Source organism: Onychomys torridus, chromosome 8 (assembly GCF_903995425.1).
Source record: "Onychomys torridus chromosome 8, mOncTor1.1, whole genome shotgun sequence".
In the NCBI taxonomy this organism is placed as follows: Eukaryota; Metazoa; Chordata; class Mammalia; order Rodentia; family Cricetidae; genus Onychomys; species Onychomys torridus.
In genome coordinates, this window is record NC_050450.1 from 77,708,562 (window position 1) to 77,730,387 (window position 21,826).

General features: G+C 43.4%; 1 protein-coding gene and 1 pseudogene across 2 annotated transcripts in view; both read right to left on the reverse strand.

Moving 5' to 3' along the window:
- Ankfn1 (ankyrin repeat and fibronectin type III domain containing 1) overlaps positions 1-21,826 on the reverse strand; it is a 384,629-nt gene that overhangs the window by 71,324 nt on the left and 291,479 nt on the right. The gene's annotated exons all lie outside the window — the stretch shown is intronic.
- LOC118590471 lies at positions 5,971-6,065 on the reverse strand (annotated as a pseudogene).

Consider the following 21,826-nt stretch of genomic DNA (forward strand, 5'->3'; position numbering starts at 1 on the left):
ACTGCCTGACTTTTGTTTATGGCTGGCTATCTATGTTCTCTGATCTCCAGGCAAACTTTATTTATTAACATACAAATAAAATATCACCACATTTCAGCACAAATAAAATACCACCACAGTATTATGCGACTACATCCTTTCTTAGCATCTTCCACTCGTCTCAACCTCCCATTGTACTATGTGATCGAATCCTTTCACAGGTTTTATAGGCCATGGTCAGGAAATGAGTTGGACATCACAGATAGGAGCATCTTACACAACTGTTTACACACAGGAGGGACAACAAGCAAGCTGTACCACCTTAGGAGCTGAAGTCAACAAGTCAGAGACATGAAGATTTATGATATATTCTCTATGACACCTTAATCTTTGCCAGTTAAGTCCAAGTGGATCTCAGTTTGCTGCCCTGTGGTTCATCCAACTCTGGTTTGGAACTGCAGTCTCTATCCCCTGCCTCACCTCTTTGTTTTCTGCAAGTCCAGTTTGCTTCCTTCACCCTCTAGGCATCACTGTCCTAAATTTCCTAGAGCTCCCATAATTGGCAGCAGCCCCAACATGGGACATGCAGCCCTCTCTGGCTACCCCTAGTTTTTGCAGCCTTCCTTTTTCTGAGCTACACCTCAGCTAAGTTTCTTCTACCCTTTTGACTACCTCTGATTAGATTCTTCCTGGTTCCCTCTTTTCTCCTTTCCAGTTGATGCTGTGTTCCTGGGGGTGGGGTAGGGGGTGGGGGCATCGCTGGGACCTTTTCTTCCACTCTGTGTGCTTGCCACTAGTGCTGGCCTTCTCTTCTGTGGCTTTGTGGGTCTTGAAAGCAGGACTCTAGGTCTGGCCTTTCCCTTGCAAGTTAAGGTCCTCTTTTAAATGAGCATCTCTGTTTTGTCTGACTTCTCCCTAAACATGTCTCTTTGCCAAGAGTGTTTTCTCAGTGTTAACAATGGGCATTTCCATCTATCTAACTCCCAAACCCAAGTCTTGGAGTACCCTTGCCTTGTCTTTCTCCTACTTCCTTATAACCAATTGATCACTAAACACGGAATTTCTACTTCCAAAATGTCTCCTGCCATCTCCCCATTTACTCCCCCATTATAATAATCCTGGAACACAAACCCAGGAGTTTCCTAACTAGGTTTTTTTGCTTGGCTCTTATTCATTACTCATCCTCATTATTATTATGTCATTATTCACTCTTCCTCCTCAAATCTCTTCATTGTGTCCAGTTGCTTTGGGAATGAAATGAAATCTTAAAAAGGCATTCAAGGATCTTCATGTCTGGCCCCAGCCAGGACTACTGTCCTTGTCCCTTGCTGTGTGCAGGAAGAAGGGCTTTCTGCTGTGTACCTCTGTTTAACTGATCACTCTGTGTACTTTACTCTTTGTGACATTTTGTCTTTCAACCTTTGTTGGTGGAATGCTGATGAGCCTACAAGACTCAACAAAGCCAACTCCGGAGCCTCCGACTAAATACCCCTTATTTGTGTTCCCAGCATACTTTGTTAACATTAACACTGTATTATGTTTTATGGTGTGCGGCTTTTTCTCTTGTTGATTGTGAGAAACCTGAGAAGTATCCCTTATTATTTCCCTCCCTGGTACTAAGTATAGATTTTGCTGTTTGTGCTTGTATATGCCCCCCCCCAGTAGTACTTTCTACAAAATAGTGATATTTTTCTTTAATGTAAATCTTTCCCCATCTCCTGTCTTTGAACCTCTGACATATTATAAAATGTAATTAGAATCAAATGATTAAAATAATATATAACTCCCAAGTCATGCCTTCATTGCCTCATCTTATCTACCCTGAAATCTATAAACATATATTTTATTTGTTTGAGGTGGAATCTCATTTTGTTGCCCAAGCTGGCCTGGAGCTTCCTTTATAGCCTAGACAGGTCTTCAACTCACCATGACCTTCCTACCTCAACCTTCTCATTGCAGGTGTGAGCCACCATGTCGGGCTCACATATGTACTTTAAAGAAAATGTATAGATTTTTTTTTTCCCAAAATGATTTATTCTCGTGAGCTACTAGCTCTTAAAGAGACGGCATCTCTTGAAGTGCAGTTGAGGGGACTTGGTTATCACCAAATGAGGTCATTAGCATTCCAGGCAAAAGGGAGTAGCAGAGGCTGCAGAGACCCTGCTCAGTGGAGAGCACTGGCTGCTTTTGTAGAGCTCCTGGGTTTGGGTCCCAGCACCCACTTGACAGCTAATAACTGCCCATAACTCCAGTTCCGATGTCTACTAGGCATGTACGTGGTGCACATACATACACACATACAGGCACTCACACAGACACATGAAATAAAAATAAAAATAAATGGTTGAAAGGCAGCAAATATATAAATATGTCTAGAAAGAATAAAATGTAGGGGAACAGTCTAGAAACAAAAGTATCTTTGCTATAATAATATAATGCTATGATCCTTTAATACAGTTCCTCATGTTGTGGTCTCCCCCAAAAACTGTTGCAGAATATTTGATCATATTGTGTAAAGATGGCTCACCTGCCTAGGGCACCTTCTGATTGGTCTAATAAAAAGCTGAATGGCCAGTAGATAGGCAGGAGAGGATAGATGGGACTTCTGGGGAGAGAGAGGAACTCAGGGGAAGAATCTGAGACCCAGGAGATTTGCCATCCAGACACAGAGGAATTTGGACCTAAGGTACTGAGGAGAGGTAATGAGATAGATATATAGATTAATATAAACAGGTTAATTTAAGTGTTAAGAGCCAGCTGGGAACAAGCCTAAGCTAAGGCCAAGCTTTTATAATTAATAAAAAGTCCTGTGTCATTATTTGGGAGCTGGCCGTCCAAAGAATATCTGACTATACCCAACCATAACATTATTTTCACTGCTATTTCATAATTATAACTTTGCCACTGTTATGAACTGTAATGTAAATATCTGTGTTTTCTAATAGTCCTAGGTGATCCCTGTGAAAAGGTCATTTGATGCTCACAAGTTGTGACCCACAGGTTGAGAACCACTGCTCTAGTTCCTGCTGCATCGATGAGACATCTCCATCTGCCCCTTTGTTCTTTGGTCCTTGGGATTCCTTCCAAGTCTCTGGGAGCCAAGTCCCAAGCATCACAATCATGCAGCTCACAGAAGCTGTTGAGGGAAGACCAAGCCCTGATGCTCCTTGGACCTGTATGAGTCATTGGCCAAAATAGCCAATTCCAGGAAAAGCTTTTGCTTTTCTACTCTCTGATGCAGAACATGAGAAACAACAATCTGAGAATTCAGATCACACTGGCATATAGTATGCAATGGTAGGACAAGGGCCTCCTGAATCTCATTGCAAAATGGGACCCCCTCAAAGGGACCTACATTGAGACAGACCTGTGTCAACAGTGGTCAATGTCAGCTGGAGAGCCATCTTATCTACTCAGTCAACCGCACCAGGAGTGTGTAGAAACTTCAGATAAACTCCTGTCACCCAAGATTCCAAGCAATAGGGGGCACTCTTATCTAAATCCTGATCCACAGGAAGAAGACCCCAGCGGGGATACCCAAGCTGAAGTTTTCCAGGGAAGGGCTGGGACTCTGGTCTAACAATTCAGATGACAGCCTCACATCAAAGGAAGGGTTTAGAAATATAACAGAGTTTTTGGCAGGCGATTAATAAGACTTTACTCAAAGATACAATGCTTAAGATTTCTGAAGAAACCACTATTTTTGTCTGAATAAAAAGTATTTATATTCTATTGAAATGTGCTTAATGAAAACATGTTTCAGAAGAACATGAGGCCTGGCTTCTTGACAGACCAAACAAAACCAAAGGCAGGTTTGTGAGGAGGTGGGTTCTGCTTTGGGAGTTACTACTGGATCCCACCCAGTGTCTGATTAGATCCCATGACTCATTGGAGTTTCATAGGTGAAGGAGTTTGAGAAAAAGAATTCATATCAGAGGGAAAAAAATTTTCCCTTTTGGGATAGCCAGTCGGTTCCAGGCTGTCAACTATGTTTCTCCTCCATGTACTTCTTTGGGTGGGGGGTGGAGGTGGCATGGGGGGTGGGAGGTGGTGGTTCTTTTTGGCCTGAAGCTACATGAAATGGAAGTTGTTTCTGATCAGCTAAAAGAGTTGGAGAGAATAGTGAACAGGAGTTTCCTTGAGAGCAACAGGGGATTTTGGGAAGGCAACCGAACATGCTTGCTCTGAAAAGTTCCTTGCAGGTGGTTTAAAGACTTCATAGGACAGCCCTGAGAAAATGGCATATGAGCCTTCCCTAAATCCCTGAAGGACTAGAGTGGTATAGATGAACATTAACCGATAAGATACATAATTTGAGAAACAGAAGCAGGGTTAAACCATGCAGTGCCTCATAACAACGGAAAACAAGCATGGAAAGGTATCTGTGCTCCTTAAAGTCGGGCTGCAGTACAGAACTGTGATTTACCATATTTATATCAGGCAACTACAGCTGTTGCAAATGGCAAGCTTTGTGATTTTAACATAGAGTTTATTTTTACCTGGGATTCGAAAGCATTGATTCATTTTGGGCAGTGCTATGGTTTGAGTACAGTTTGTCCTGGCCATGCAGAACTTGGTCTCCAGGGTACCAGTGCTGGGAGGCAGGAGTGCCCTTGAGAGATGGTTTGATTGTTAGGAGGAATTAATGTCACTCTCACAGGAGTGGCTAATTACCTGGTTAGTTACCCTAAGAATGGGTTGTCTCAAAACAAGGCAGTCCAGCCGTTTTGTTTCCTCATATATGTCTGCTTTCAGGCATGAATTGAAGAAGCATGTACCTGGCCTTTCCAGCTTCCGGAACCATGATCCCCCGGTACACGCCTCTTTCTCAGATATTTTGTTCTAGCATCAGAAAATGAACTAAGACAGGGCTGGAAAGGCCTAGCTTCACACCACAGTGATCTGATTGCAGCTATATAAAACACAGTTCAGAAGTTCAGGAAGAAAAGAGCTCCTGACGGCCTGGCCCTGTCACACGAAATCTTTGATGTGATGGAAAGTGTCACAGACTCAACGTCAGAAGAAGATTCGTGGATCTAAAGAATTTGGGCGTACAAGCAGAGAACAAGATTGTGAGCCACAGAGCGCTGTGGCTCGCCCACTTCCCTGAGTCTCAGGCTGCAGCTTTGCTTTGAAGGGTAACGATGATACAGGAGCAAAAGCGCCAACAGACAACACGGCAGCATCCATGTTGAAACTGATTTCTCTTGAGTTGACACAGAAAGAAAAAAATACAAACCAGAACAACACGGCCAACACACATGTAAAACCTGCTAGCCCGCAGGTCCTTGAGTCACAGTTGCCCCCAGCCCATCTGTTTAGAGGATACTCAGGAAGAGTGTGCTGTGAAAGTTGTACTCCCCCTTCCTCCTCCAGCCCCCTCCCCTGTCACCCCCCCCAACCTCATTGCTTACACTGCTTTATCTCCTAGTACGTTGTTGTCTTCCTCCAAAGCTTCCTCCTGCTGCCCCTCACTTTAAAGGACCTCATGCTGTAGTGTTCCCTAACTTCCCAGTGGGGGAGGCATCCCTGCCCATTCTCCCACCCCCAGCAACTTTCAGACTTCCCCAAGAAGCTCCTGTTTCTTTGCATTGCCTTTCGAATTAAAGAGGTCTGAGCTGCTTACATTGTAGAACTGTAATTCTCCTGGTGGTCCTAGGAGCCGTCTCTATAGAGTTGATTGACGCTCCTTCGTGACAGGACCCGTGAGCAATTCATGTTGCTCTCCAGAGTTGCTGCAGCGTCAGCAGCTCTGGACATGTCAGGTGGCTTGGATATCTGAGTTCTGACTTGGGGATGCCTTAAGTGTAATGTACACACAAATCTGATGCTGATACATAGACGACCCCTCTCCTCTGAGACAGGGGTCTTCTGTGTACCCTCGCTGTCCTAGAACTCTGTAGACCTAGCTGGCCTTGAACTCAGAGATCCACCTGTCTCTGCCTCCCGAGTGCTGGGATTAAAGGTGTGCACCACCACTGCCTGACTAAAAATAATATGGAACACTTCGTGAATTGGCGTGTCATCCTTGCACAGGAGCCATGCTAATCTCAGTATCATTCCGATTTTTAGTAGTGTCAGAATACGTCAAAGCACAGTCAAAAAGAGAATGGCGTTTGGTTGAGCTGCTCCATTAGGGGTTGACTTAGCAACTAACTCCTTTCCTCTATAGTTTAGAATCCTGGAGTATCCATTTGTCCATATATTGACTCTGAGGAACAAAACAGAAAGACACAGATGGGGAAATAAAAAGGCATTTCTGATTTCCTATCAGTTCTTCTATGGAACCAAAATGGCATTCTGGCTGGTCACACTCTGGCTGGCGCCTGAGCTAATGAATGGAATTTGGCTAGACTGCCCTGCCCAGCACCAGCATTATGAAATCTTCCCCTGAGCCATCTGAATGTGCAGTTTCTAACCTTGCAGGCCAAGCCCAGTGTAAGAGGAACAGAGAGGAACGGAAGGACGCACCCACTGAGAGACCCACATTGCAATCAATCGCAGCCATTTCTAGCGATGAGAAAAAGGTGTCTGGGTACAGTGCGAACAAGCTCAACACTTGGGGCTTTTAAATTGGGGACTGACATGAAGACTGTGGCACTGGGGAGTCTTTTTAGCTCTGATCGAATGTGAGGTCAGAGTTGCTTGCATTTTCCTTTTCTTTTTTCCATTTTAAATTCCCTTGGTAGTCCCAGGAGAAGGGGCATGCGCTACTTTCAAGCAGGAGTCTTTATTGTTTGCACAGCACACAGTCATCCAGTTAATTTGAAAAACATTTCCCCCCAAATTAAATTTCCCTACAAAAACAATGATTTAAATTAAGGGCAAAAGTCTCTCCCCTACACCCCAATATCAGGGACGCTTTCTTGCACCTATTCCTTCTAGAAGATTAAAAGTAAAGTTGGAAGCATAAGGGTGTATTTATTTATTTACTTATTATTTATTATTTATTTTTATTTATTTACTGTTAGATTCTGCCATCTACAAAAGTAGCTTGAGCTAATTTACCTGCAGTATTCTGTGTGCTCCTAGGTTTTGCTTGTCCTAAGTCAGTACTACACTGAGATACAGCCAGGGAGCAGAGATTTTTTTAAAGTAGCGAGTAAGTGCTACAAGGCATCTGGAAAGGTCTGCTACATTGTCTTTGTCTTTGGCTCCTGAATTCCTTAACAGTTATTCTGCTGTGACTTTGTGTGAATTTATTCCTGATCTTTTTGGCTGTCTATATGGGAGATATTGTTTTCACTGTTCTTACTACCTTCAGGAGTTCGACCTTTCATGTCATGCTTAGCATGAAATGCATTTTGAATACTTCGGTCCTTCTGAAGCCCAGCTGCCACCAGCCACATGTCTGCAGGAAGATACGTGAGACCTTTTCTCTCAGATGCTGTCCTGACCCTCGGCCAGGGGAGGGGTGGCTTTCAATGAATTCTACTTCAGTGGTTTCTGCAGTCTGGGATGGCAAAGGGAATTTGCCCCAGTCAAGGAAATGGGAACTCAATAACCCCTACACCCCCAAGAATCTCCTGGGTTGATTTATCTACTGGCCTTTTAAGGATATTAAATGGAGTGTTGGGAAGGTCCCAGAAAAATGACCAAGTACAGAGTTCAAAATCTACTTATCAGGTCATATTTGGGACCATGCAGCATAACAGTGTGACTTTTTAGGTGCCAAAGATAGGAAGATGGAGGAAGGTGGAGCTGGTCCCAGGATGTGTGATGTCCCAGGCTGCAGTTAACTCATTGAAATCACTAAAATGATAGAAATTTGGTCAACATAACTATTGCTAAAAAATAAATGTTATCAACGAAAAGTTAAATAAATAACATGAAGGAAGAGCAAATGCTCAGACTCTGCACTCCAAGGTTTACTCTTGCGCTCTTGAGGTCCTGCACTCCTGTGTCTAGGTCTGAACACTGGGTAATGCTGCCCTGCCGCATCTTCTCAGCACCTGTCCAGTGAAGTCATGTGATCTTGGAATCGTCCACAGAGGGGATATTTACACCATAGAATTAGCAGGTGATATAAATCACAGCTTAAAACAAGCTGTGATTTATGTTTCATGAGCTGTCTAGACCCAGTATCAGCAAACTGTTATTCCAGATCTGACCCAAGGCTGATTTTTTGTGGCTTGCAAGCAAAGGATAGTTTTAGTTTAGGGTTTTTTTTTTTTTTCTGCATTTTTAAAGGATTATAAAAGCAAAACATACACATAAAGATATGTGACAGAGACCACATGTGGCTCACAAAGCCACATGTGGCTCTCTGGTCTTTCGGGGAGGAAATTTACTGATCCAAGGTCTAGATTTAAGAAAGTAATGGGGAAGGTAATAATGCAGATTAAAGTGAACATTTTCCGGTCCAGTAAGATGGCTCATGAGGTAAAGGTGCTTGCCACTCAATTTGATGACCTGAGTTTGACTCTCATAACCCACTTGATGGAAGGAGAGCGCTGACCAGGTTGTTCTCTGACATCCCCCCACAAGTCATGACATGCATCTGCACATGTGTATGTATGTGTACACACACACACATAAATAAGTAAATATACAATTTTAAGTGAAAATTTCTATGGCATTTGCATAGTAAATCACACAAAGAATTGAAAAAATACTCTTCTAATACCTTAAATCTATATGATTTGATTTAATAAGGCTGTTGCTGACATCATTGGTAAGCAAGTCAGATTCCTAAGAGGACTTCCTTGCTTCATTTTAACTTATAGTTAAGTGAATAAAAATAGCCAATATTAACATCAAAGTTGTACTTACATATTAATTATGGCTGTTGGCTATGGATTCAGGAGTTCAAATAAATAAGCAAATGTATCAGGGAAAAGTTATTGGATTATAAGGACTTTACAATAAAGAATATTGCATATTTTATTGGTATTTATAAATCACATGCTGTCCTTTCTAGCAGTAAAATTCATACTAGATTCATGTGTGCATCAACACACATTCCCCTATGCCTCCCAAGGAACAAGTTAAGCATTTGCTGTTGTGCCAGTGGATAAATGATATGAGATTGCTCCAGAAGACTCAGTAACAAGTTGGATATAGTATCTGATGGTGCAGAGTTTTCTGGCATAAATTAGGTAACATTCTGATGGTAGTGGTCAAAACCAAAATATCCCCCCCCCCGCACCCCCTTTCATGCACACACACAAGTAGGTCTGAGTGGCACAGTGAGAATCAGAAAGAAAGTCAGTTACCAAGTACTTGCTGCCTAAAAGGCTTGAGCAGTGGCTAGCAGAGTGTCCATCCTTGCTACATCAATTCTTTCTGCTTTATTCAGGGCTGGACCAGAAACTGCACAGGACAGAGTGTGCAAGGTAGGCAGCTTCGAACTGAACAACTGTGTGACAGAGTCAGAGCTGACAAACAAACCTGAATGTTGACCATTTGCATGGCAAGAGATACCAGTCCAGTGCTTCCAATGGCCTAAGAGTGCTTCAGCATTATCTAGGCTTCATCATCAGTATTATGTCTTGTTACTATTCATAAGAATATTTTATTATCATGTATGGCGAGTATACTTTACTCCACAGTTATCTGGGTTTCATGAATAGGCAGTTTTAGGACACAGTGAACTGAAAATAGATTCATAGTTCACTAATCCAGATAAACTCCACTGTTGGAGTTTGGAACACGGTCATAGTGTAGAGTTGTAAGATGTCCAGCTAGACCGTCATTTGTTTAGACTTTTTTTTTTTTGAGGAGAAACTGTTGGGATAAATTTTGTTCATTAAAGAAGCATTTGCTTTTTAAGACTGTAATGAACAAAAGCAGGGACTCAGAACTGAGTGGCACTTAGACATTCCCCAGGCGAAGAGTAGCTCTTCCTGGGGTGAGAGCCCTTCTTCTGGATCAGCCTCCTGAATCTGAGATTTTTGTTTTGTTTTGAGTAGAGTGAAGCCCTTGCTACTTCAGGAAGAACTCCATGGCGAGGTATTTTCCAATTCTGAGAAATAGTACAGAAGGAGAGCAAATGATCAGTTGTCTCGCAAACAAGACTATTCTCCAAGCCAGACATCTTCATGGCTTCTGCTTGCTCGACCTGTGTAGGACCATCCCAACTGGACTTGATGGTTGTTGGTGACCTTCCCTCATAAAAGGGGGCATAGGAAGGGCCACTGGACCCTCACCTGCATCTTCAGCCACTCTTCCCAACCAAGCATATTCAGTTCTGCTCTAATTGCACAGAGCTTCATGGTCTCACAGAGAGTCTGAAAGTGTATTGGCCAGGGAGGACAGATGGAATGGGTGGTGGGACATCTATGCTATCTTGGAGAAGCTATCATCTAAGACCACTGGAAAACACAGATATTTACAGTTACAAAGTAACAACAAAAATAGTTGTATTATTGGGGGTCACCATATCAAGTGGAGCGGCATCAAAGGGTCACAACATTAGGTCTTAGGTGACCCCTGTGAAAGGTTCATTTGACTGCCTGAAGGGGTTGTGATCAGAAGGTTGAAAACTGCTGTTTTAGGGTCACCTGTACTCCTGCCTGTAACCCCACTCGTGCTCTGTAAGTAACCCTCTTTCTCCAGGGTGAACTTGGAATCCATCTTTGTTTTGTCATTGGGACTTTAGAAGAAGTGGGGTGTGGGTGGGTGGGGGGGGCAGTACCTAGTCAGGCCCAGGGCAAACATTACTGAGACAGCATACAAGGTCTAAGATATATGGCCAATTTACATCTTTCTGAATCTTACTGTATGCTCAAGACATTAAAACCACCAGCTGAGGAGCCAGTGTGAGAATGTGCCAGCCTCCCTGTCAGGCCAGGTGACGGGATTTTTTCAGAGATAGGCGGTTTTCCTCATTGTTGTTGTTTTCTTTTCCTTACTGCATTTAATCCAAAGATTCCCATCCATTGAGGGAAGGACCCATGCCACACCGACTTTGGTATCCACTCCACTTCTCTTAGAAGTTAGAGAATCAGGGCTCAGATCATCTGGGTCTTTCTCGTCTCATTTTGATCCCCATAAACTACATAATAAAGGACTTTTTACTGGGTAATTCACATGGCTACTTGCATTTCTTCTCTCTCCAGGGAAGGAAACCCAAAACTTTATCTGCTAATATTTTATAGACCATTTCATCATTTATTCTTCGAATCCTGCCAGACAGACTAAGTCAGTCTAAGGGATTTGACTAACTTAATCCAAGTGGCAGGACTCTGAAGTCAGGTCTTCCTGCCCCACTTCAAGTGCCCTTTCTTGCTGAGCCTTGGAGAAGGTCTCAGCCCCTCTGCATGTTTTAGAAGATTGGGTTTCCCCATCTCTGGCTTCACCATACTTGGTTGTATTTTCTCACTTTCCAGTTTCTAGAGCCCCAGACGTGTCAGGCTCCTCCTCTCAGGAAATTCAAACATACTGCTCCTTTTGCTGGAAATACCCCCTCCTTCTTCTCTCTTCCTTTTCCTCCTCCTTCCTCTTAACTTTCATAGTTACCCTCCCCCCAGGAATCACTAAAAACATCTCTTTTGCACAGAAGTCTTTTCTGACTCCAAAGACAACTGTAGGTCTCTCAGAGCATCCAATGCTCTTCTTCTGAAGCAGAGAGAGTAGAACTGTCCAGTTACCTTTATTCCTGTGACAGAGACTCTGATCACCTTGGCCAACTTCTGTAGTCCCTAGAAGCTATCAAATGCAAATACATATTTATGAAAGTAATGTTTGATCTGCTGCTACTGGATTTTATTCATTTTAAAATTGTATATATTTAAAATGATGTGGTCATTTATTAAATACTCATAGTGAGATAATTATTAGGGCCAGTCTAATTAATATATTGACCATGTTGAATAGTTATCCTTATTTTTATGAAAATAGCACCTGAAATTTACTTTTAGCAGATTTTCAATATATGGCACCATATTAACTATAGCCCTCATGCTACCCATTTGATCTCTATCTGTACTCCACTGTTTGCTCATTTTAATGTGATACTAGCCGAGTCCTCCAAAGACTGGCTCCTGGGATGTCAAGTACCCAGATGAAGGGTATCTCTATAGGCAGTGTGGAGTTGGACCGGACATTTCCTGACAGTGTGTAGAATCAGCAGCAGAGGCTGGGTTGATGGTTTTAAGAAAACCGTTCCAGTTGTTTTCAAAGAACCAATAATGATTAATGCCACAAAAATGAAAAGCAAGAAGAAAGTCTTGAATTAAAAATGTGTAATGGTTCATGGGAAAGTAACACAAAGCAATCACTGGAGGATGCTGAGAGACCTTGTGTTGATATTTATTAGGGCATTGTGCTTTCCTAATAAATCCTTCACTCAATTCTCATGAAAATCCTTTGTGGGAAACACCATTTCCCTCATTTTACAGAGGAGTTATCTGAGACTGAAAACTTTGAAATAATCAGCTTGACTTCATGTAGTTCATTAAAAGAGGGTTCTGATTTAAAGTGCTCTGCCCTTACTCCCTGAGTCCACACAGGGAGAAACTGACAGGATTCACCAGCCATTTGAAGTCTCATGTGCTTAAGGAAGTCCCATCAAACAGCTTACAGTACTGGACTTCCGCTCTGTCAGCCCAAGCAGGGACTCCTGGATAGCACCTCTGACCCCTTTCCTGTGACCCGAAGGGCTGTCTTCTATACTGTGGTTTCCTTGTTATGATCTCAAGAGGGAATGATGGTTGGGGGTAGGAGTCACCCAACAGAACAGGGGACCGTGAGAGTCTTGTGAGAGTATATTCTGTATTCTCATGACAGGTACATGTGGGAATGGGAGCCAAGATAAGTATTGATGAGAGAGAGAGAGAGAGAGAGAGAGAGAGAGAGAGAGAGAGAGAGAGAGAGAGAGAGAGAATGAGGGAGGGAGGGAGGGAGGAAGAAGGAAGGAAGGAAGGAAGGAAGGAAGGAGCGAGCAAGCAGCTATGAACAGTCACTGAGGACTTGAAGAAACTGCTAGCCCTTACTGTGAGGATGCTTTCAGACCCGCAGCCACTGCCTTCCTCTCTACCACCCTCCAGAAGCCTCCTTGAGCACGCCCAACAATGCTGCTTTTTTGTTCACCTGTTCCTCTCTTTCCTGGCTGGAGACATGCAAGCTTAAGTATGTGATAGGAAGACAGACATGGGAACAAACGAATTCCCAAGTGGTGACTCAGGATCTGAAGGATTTTAAGAGAGAACAGAAATTAGTAAGTAAATAAGAAGGAGAAATGGACCACCTCAGGAGTAGCCCAGTGGAGGTCTCTTCTCTGTCTCACTGAGGGGAATGTGCTGTTTGGGGCCTTTTCTTTCTCTGTTTGTTTTCACATTCTACTGTAAATTACTCAACAAGGTACCTTACTGATCCTGAAAAAAATTCAATCTTTAGATTTTCCCATCAAGGCAAGAAAATGTGTCCCAGGGCTTCCTAGGGAGACAAAGGACCTTGTTTTCTATTCCCAGGCTCAGCCTGCACTTCTGTGAGGAGGTTCGGCCTGGGTGATGTTGAGGCACACAGCAGCATGTCCACATAGGAGCTCTTTTTTTTGGGAAGTCTCATATAGGCTTTAGGGCATCAAGGAAAACTTCGTGTTAAAAGCAATAGGTCTGTGTTTTCTCCAGATCTCTTGAAGGGTGAAAACAAGAGGTGTCCCTTAGCAGGGGCATTGGAAAGAGCCAGGCTACTTTCCTAGCATTCTCTCTCTCATATTTGTTGCCTTTGGCTCCTGCATTTCTACTTATACATAGTGCCTTTAAAACTTCAGCCACCACAGAGTTCACTGGAACCGGAGGTTTAAACCTAAACCATGTAATGTTGAGCATTTTCAAGCATGTATGCTTTATATGTAGAATGGCCCATACACGCCATCTTCCTTCCTTCCTTTCTTCCTTCCTTCCTTTCTTCCTTCCTTCCTTCCTTCCTTCCTTCCTCCCTCCCTCCCTCCCTCCCTCCCTCCCTTCCTTCCTTTCTTTTTTTCTTTGTTCTGGAGCTGAGGACCAAACCCAGGGCCTTGCACTTGCTAGGCAAGAGCTCTACCACTGAGCTAAATTCCCAAGCCTTTCACGCCCTTTTTCTTGGACCATGACTACAAAGTGGTAGGCACCCAAGAAAGAGATCTGAAAGAAGTGAATGCATTTAAGAAAGGAGTCTCTCAGTCACCGTTGGAAAGGAAGAACAAAATTATTAGTTTGTGAATCTTCAAGAGAGGTCACCATTGTTAGGGGGTGAGGAAAAATCCCCTTCAGTTCTTAGAATGTCTTTTGTCTCTTATCGTTCTAAGACAGCCAAGACAAGACAGGGAAGTCACTGGCAATAATTGCATCTTGGGAGGAAGGTGCTTGCTCCATGGAGGGTGGAGAGGGAATCCTGTGGACTTCTGGGAAGGAGTACCCATACCCATACTAGGTGTACATGAATATAGATAATCGAATTGATTGAATTCTGTATATAACACAAGGCTAATTGTTGGCACATCTGAGAGAAAATCAAATCCATATTTAAGTCTAATGCTGACCAACTGATTAATTTATAGGTCTTTAACTGAGACCCCATTAGAGACCGGACACTGGGAAATGTTGGGATGAAAATATGAAAATCCTGACTTTCACTCTCAAGACTATCATTTGCTGGGGGGAGGCTAACAAGTGAGTGTGGAAAATCCAAACAGATTGCTATGAAAGGGGTGGCCTCAGAGTGAGGCCAATCTTAAAAGCTGTGTAGGTCTGTTGAGGGAGGAGGGTGGGGAAGGGTGCTCCCCGGCAGAGCTGCAGAGTGTGCAAGGGCACAGGATCAATGGCTGGCAATTGTAGGCAATAGGGGTGAGATGAGAAGACAGAGCGACTTCGGTCAGGGATGAGGTGGGACTGCTGGGGGCAGGGTCTGCACTATGCTAAGACAGGCCAATGCTATTGAAAGGTTTCTGTGAGGGATTGAAAAAATGGATACAGTTTGCTTTTTGGGAAGCCCACTCTTGTAGTTTGTGGAGGAGGAAACTTCAGAGAGCTTGGTCTGTACAGATTTGGAGGCATAGCACAGCTTTCCTGCCCTGACACAGGAGGTGTGAGAGTTTCACCTTGGTGAAGGGGGAGGAGCAAGCTGCCCCACTTCCCCCCCCCCCCCCATCAGCTGTTGCTCTCTTTTCAGGCATCTGTGAGTGGAATTTTTATGTCAACCCAAATGTTTGACATCACAACCTCTCATAGGCATGGCGAATGCTGAAGTTCAGCACCCCCCACTCCTTAAAACCAAGAACTATCGGCAACACTGTGTACTCAGAAGTTTCCAAATCAAATATGGTCATATCGAAAACTATGAGCTCTCTCCAGGTGTATGTAACTGGTCTCCCTTCTACCCAGAGTCCAGTGGCAAACAGCAATAAAAATATTGGCGTCGTATTGCTCATTTAATATTTACGTAGCTGTCACCATCTCAGTTTTACACATTCAAAACCTCAGAGCTGGTTGGATATGAGGTGAGCTGAAATCCCTTCTGACAGCAGGGTTTTTTTTTGGGGGGGGGATGCTTTCATCCATAAATAACTTTCAAAGCAACACTCACATAGCGGCAAGAGATCAAAGAAACACTTCCGTCACCATGGGGCTGCTTTCTCTGTTCTTCCCACCTCCAGAACTTTTCTCTTTGTAGGGAAGAAACTGGATCAGCCTTACTAGGGATCGGGGCAAACTTGCCTGAGGGCAAAGCCCCCCCCCCCCATGTCCAGGCAGATGGACATGTAGACCACAGCTCCCCTGCAGAGATTCCAAATGAGCAAACAGGGGAAGAGGTGACCAAGGAAGGTGGGCCTGGGGCTGGTAACTGCCTGCCTACCTCTCCTGACAAGAGGAGTGTCCTGCAGGGTTTCAATACGTTTGGTTAGCAGTGCGGTTTTCTCTTCAAACTTCACAACAACCCTGATATGTTATTTCTGCTTTTGAAGGTGAAGTTCTTGACTTCATTAGCTTGAGCACACTGTCCATGCCCACTGTGGGAAGGAATGGGAGGGCCTGGGATTGAGATGCAGTGCCTCTTTTGCTCAAAGAATAACACAACTTCGCTACATACTCAAATGGGGAGGAAAGCAGTTGCTTAGAGGTTTGAAAGTTTCGATTTTGAGGTCTGAAGGGACAGTTCTATAGAGCCATCTCACAAGTAAGGGAGTTGGTCTTATGACTGGTTTCCCTAGCAGCTCAACTCCTGATATACCCACCCACTTCTTTGCAGGAACCTGAAAAACCTGCATCTAGATTTACTAGGGGTGATACTGGTTCTATCAAGTGAAAAGCTCTGGTATTCTTACTATTCAGGTTTTCATGTGTGTGTGTGTGTGTGTGTGTGTGTGTGTGTGTGTGTGTGTGTGTGTGTGTGTGTGTGTGTGTGTGTGTGTGTATGTGTGTGTGTGTGTGTATGTGTGTGTGTGTGTGTGTAGGTGTACATGTATGGAGGCCAGAGGACAACCGTGGGCATCTTCAATCAGAAGCCATCTAGCTTTTTTTTTTTTTTTTTTGGCTTTTTGAGACAGGGTTTCTCTGTATAGTTTTGGTGCTTGTCCTGGAACGCACTCTGTAGCCCAGGCTAGCCTTGAACTCATAGAGATCCGCCTGCCTCCACCTCCCGAGGGCTGGGGTTAAAGGCGTGTGCCACCACTGCCTGGCTGGCTTATTTTTTGATACAAGGTTTCTCACTTGCCAAACAGGCTGGGGTAACTAGTCAGAGAACCCCAGGCATCCTCCCGTCTCAGCCTCCTCCACCACTGAGATTAAAAATGTACACCCCTGCACTTGGGCTTTCTGATGGATTCTGGGGATCAAACTCAGGTCCTTATCCCTGCAAGACAGATGCTTTACAGACTAAGCTATCTTCCTAGCCCAGGTTTTTCACTTTTAATAATGGCAGTTATAATTAGCTGTCTGCATCCATGGGTTCCACACCAGTGGATTCCACCTGAGATCAAAAATGTTAATTAAAGGGGGCTTGGGTGGGCTGGAGAGGAGCCTTGGTAGTTAAACCTCTTGCAGAGGATGAGTTTGGTTTTCAGCACCATATTGGGGAGTTTACAACTCCAGCTCCAGATCACACCCCTGGCCGCTGTGGGCATCTGCATTCACATGCACACGTGTACACATACATACACATGGGCTTAAAAATAATAAAAGTAAATGTTAAAACAAATGAGTTGAACTGAATATAGACAAACTTTTATGTCATTTTCTAGACAACGTAGCAAAACAATGATCTATACCGATGTTTAGTTTTATTTTATTGTTTGTGGAGGTTTGAATAGAAATGACCCACATAGGCTCATATATTTAGAGGCTTGGTCATTAGGAAGTGGTACTAGGAAGTGTGACCTTGATGGAGTAGATGTGGCCTTGTTGGAAGAAGTGTGCCCCTGGGAGTGGGCTTTGGAGTTTCAAAGTGCTTGTTAGGCCTAATGTCTCTTTCTCTCTCTGCTGCCTGTTGATCCAGATGTAGAAAGACTCTTGGCTACTTCTCCAGTACCATGTCTGCCTGTGTGCTGCCATACTTCCTGCCACAATGATAATGGACTAAACCTCTGAACCTGTAAGCCAGCCCCAATTAAATGTTTTCCTTTATAAGATTTGCCATGGTCATGGTGTCTCTTCCCAGTAATAGAAACCATAACTAAAAGAGTGTTGTAAGTCATCTCGAAATGATTTAAAGTTTACCAAAGGGTGGGCTTAGGTTACATGCAAGTACTTGGCTATTTTATGGAATGAACTTGAGTATCCAGATTGGAGGAAAACCAAATCCCTATGGACACTGAGGGGGTGCACCACATTTCAATGATGCTTTCCAGTTTGGAAACATTCATGTCTCTATAGGTGAAGCTATACCTTTCTAAGTATCTGAAGACTGAAGGCCAAGACAGGCCTTCATCACTTGAAGGCTTAATGACAGGCCAGTCTTTGGAGGCTCAATTTTCTCAAGTGAGAATTCCCTCCGGGTTGGGGATTTAGCTCAGTGGTAGAGTACTTGCCTAGCAAGCACAAGGCCCTGGGTTCAATCCTCAGCTCCAAAATAAGAGAGAGGAGAGAGAGAGAGAGAGAGAGAGAGAGAGAGAGAGAGAGAGAGAGAGAGAGAATTCCTCTTCCCAAATGACTCTCTAGCCTGTGTCAAGTTGACATTTAAGTCATCATACCAGCCCTCAAAATAAAACATGAATCAGTCATGTCATCTTTCATTTACAAATTTTCTAGGGCTCCCCATGTGATGTGAACATAAAAGAGGTGGTTATCTTTTGCCCTCAAAGGACTCATTGCTCCTGATAGCAGATCAAGATAGACAACTGCATGAGAATGAGATGCAACCTATAGTAGTCATGTGGGTAAAGTGTTGTTGAAGTTTGAAGACCAACGAAGTTGGGGGTGGGATGGGATCAGGGCAGGAAAAAATGGAAATTTTAGCTCACAGAAGGGCATTCTAGGCAGGGCCACTTATAGTTGAACATGATCAGCTATCAGAGGGATGTTGTGTAAAAGAGAAAAGCAAGGTGTAGGGGAAGGTTGGATGATTGGCTGCCATACTGAGGGCTGGTGTTCATGTCATGGGGAGCCCTAGAAAATTTGTGAATGAAAAATGGCATGACTGATTCATGTTTTAGTTTGAGGGCTGGTAGGATACCTTAAATGTCAACTTGACACAGTCTAGAGAGTCATGTGGGAAGAGAGGTTCTCACCTGAGAAGATGCCTCTGAAGACTGGCCTGTTGTTAAGTCTGTGGTGCATTTTCTCAGTTAGTGATCAATGTAGGAGGACCCAGCCCATTGTGGGTGGTGCCTTCCTTGGTCTGGTTGTCCTGGGTGCTATAAAGAAGCAGGCTGAGTGAGTGATGGGAGAGCAAACAGCACTCCCATGGCCTCTGCATAGGCCCCTGCCTTCAGGTTCCTGCTCTGTTTGGGTTCCTGCCTTGATTCCCTATGATGATGGACTGTGAGGTTTTGGAAGATGAAATAAACCCTTTTGTCAGCAAGGTGCTTTCGGTCATGGTGTTTCATCACAGCAATAGAAACCCTAACTAGACAACTGGTACAGAGAGGATGGCTAGATACATTTAACACTCATTCAACTTTGGCTTTCTTACCCCTATAGATCATGAAGTCAATCCTCAAAACTGTTCCAGGAACATCCCAGAGAACTACTAGAGATGGGCCTCTGACCTCACCTGAAGTGTGTGTGACAATGGTCCCAGGCTTCTGTCTACTACAGAACCTGTGACGTAGGATCATTGGGTAGTCTGCCAACTCATTCCCTATCAACACTGTGCCCAGGTAGAGCAGAAATCCTGTGTAGACATGGAGTTCCTTCCTGCACATATTTTTATTCTTGTTACCTCACCAAGATGAGTCTACTGGATGCCTGAAGAACTGACTACCTCATCAGCCTGTGGCTGAGCTGATGGTCACTCCTAGATATCTTCTGCATGGACCAACTCCAGTTCCAGGACAAAATATGTCCTCCTCTGTTTTAGAAAACTGGTGGAGGACTCCATGTGAAGCTAAGCCTTGGCACACCCACCACTGAGCTCCAGTAGGAAATGAGGTGAGAGGCAGAGTCCAGGCAGAGGCTGCAGGGGACCATGCTGCTGTGGCCTTTCACTTTAAGAGACAGAGTACCTCCATTTTAAACAGAACTCCAAAGGCCTATTGATGCGTAAAGGCAGCAGTTGAGATTTCAGGTATCTTTTATGGCTACTTTTAATAGATTACTTCAAAAAAATTGAATGGTAAATTTTCATATCAAGATGATCATCATCCTTAGCACATACCTGCAAGTCCCCAGAATTTCTGAAGTAGAGGCAAGAAGAGTGTGAGTTCCAGGCCACCCATGAGTCTGTGAGAGCCTCCATGAAACCAAGCAAAAAGATGTTCACTGTCCTTGTCTGTTTATAAATGTTCTTGTCATTTTTATTTCTTTAAGATTTGAAATAAAAAGTAATATAAGCTGACTGCTGGTATTGCCCTTCCAAAAACATTTCAGACATTGGATATCAATTACTTAGTTATCTAAGAATTGTAATGGCATACACAAAGAAGACATACTTTAACATGTGGGGTGGAAGGTCTTTGGCTAGGTGCTGCCTGGAATCGAAAAATGAAGAGGAGAAAGTTTATTTTAGTATCTCCTGTATCAAAAAAGCTGAGCTACAACTTCATGGCCCAGGAAACCTACTGAAGAACAATCTGCAGGAAGTGACCACATAGAACATCCCAAATACAAATACCACGCAGTAGTAAGGTTCACTGTGATCATTGATGAGAAAAAGTTTACTCCTAAAGTGAATAATCTGTCCATTAATTATCTAATATTAGGAGAGAAGTCATTTTAGAATTATATATGAGTTTGTATAAAAGAAGGCTTTATTGTTGGAAGACATTGGGAAGAGTTTATTTTCTCATTTCACCAATTGAGGGGGCCAAAAATACAGGTAGGAAACTAGCAAATCAGATACCTCTCCTTAAAGAAAATGTGACATCATGCATGGAGCAATTGGTGCCAGTGTAAAAGGTCCCCCACCCATCCCCTTGCTGGTTTCCAGAGACAGTTCTTTCTTTCTTTCTTTCTTTTTTTTTTTTTTTTTTTTTTTTTTTTTTTTTTTTTGTTTTTTTGAGACAGGGTTTCCCTGTGTAGCTTTGCGCCTTTCCTGGAACTCACTTGGTAGCCCAGGCTGGCCTCAAACTCACAAAGATCTGCCTGCCTCTGCCTCCCCAGTGCTGGGATTAAAGGGGAGTGCCACCATCGCCCGGCAACAATTCTTAACTTCCTTTAGATTCCTTTTCCATGTACATATGAATAGAGGATGTCTCCCAATAAATCTAGACGATGGTATGTTGTTTCAGGAGTAAAGCAAGATGGTATCCAATTAAATATTAAATGACAGAATGATAAAGAGAGTCCTGAGGGCTTATATGTCTAAAATCTAAATCTAAAGCTATTATTATTATTGTTATTGTTGTATCTACTAAAGACTTAAGAAGATTAGAGTCCCAATAGACAGGGTCTGTGTGCCAATACAGTTTGTTATTGTTTTATTTTTTTCATTGACAAGCAGAGCCATTGTGACTATGACCCTCTCAAAGGGCAACTGATACCAAAGTGGTTCCAAATCAGCTAAGGAAGCTGAGTACTGTTCTCTCGGGACAGTGCCCTGTTCACTGAATGAGCATCAAATGAATGACAAGAATGCTGTGAAGCCATTAATAGCTCTCTCTCTCTCTCCGTCTTCTCTTCCTTCTTCCCCTTCCTCTCTCAATCAAAGTGGCTTCACCCCGAGCCCACAGACCTTCACACAGCACCTACATATTTCTTACTCTTTGCATCTTATTCCTCTGAGCCTAGAATCCTGCAGCATTGTCTCCCGCTTCCCCAGTCATTTCTGACTTCTCCCTTTATCAAAACTTTGAGCCTGGCTATGGCAAGGAAAGTGAGACTTCTAGTTAATTCAGATAGACTTCTAATTAATGCAGAATTCATTGATAGAGTATATCAAAATATGAGTGATGATGATAGCAGAAAGACATGCCATGAGGTGATGCACTTTAATTAGTTCCATTATAAAGGAGTCAGATGCAGCCACATGACACTGTTAACATTTTCCAAGACAAACCCGGGCCCTCCGCTGCTTATTTAGGGGAATCATTGGTTCTTATATATACTGAACTCAGTCAATGCATTCAGCAGTATGCACAATCACCTGCAGCCCAGGTATAATTTCACCTCCTTTTCGCTCAAAGAAAGCAAACGAGTGAGAGCAATGTAAGAATACCATTAGCTTTCCCATAATATTAAACACAAAGGAAATATTCTGCTTCTTTTCTCTGGTGTCAGAATCATAATGACCAATTAAACTATCTGCTATGCACCTCCTAGCCAATAATCAC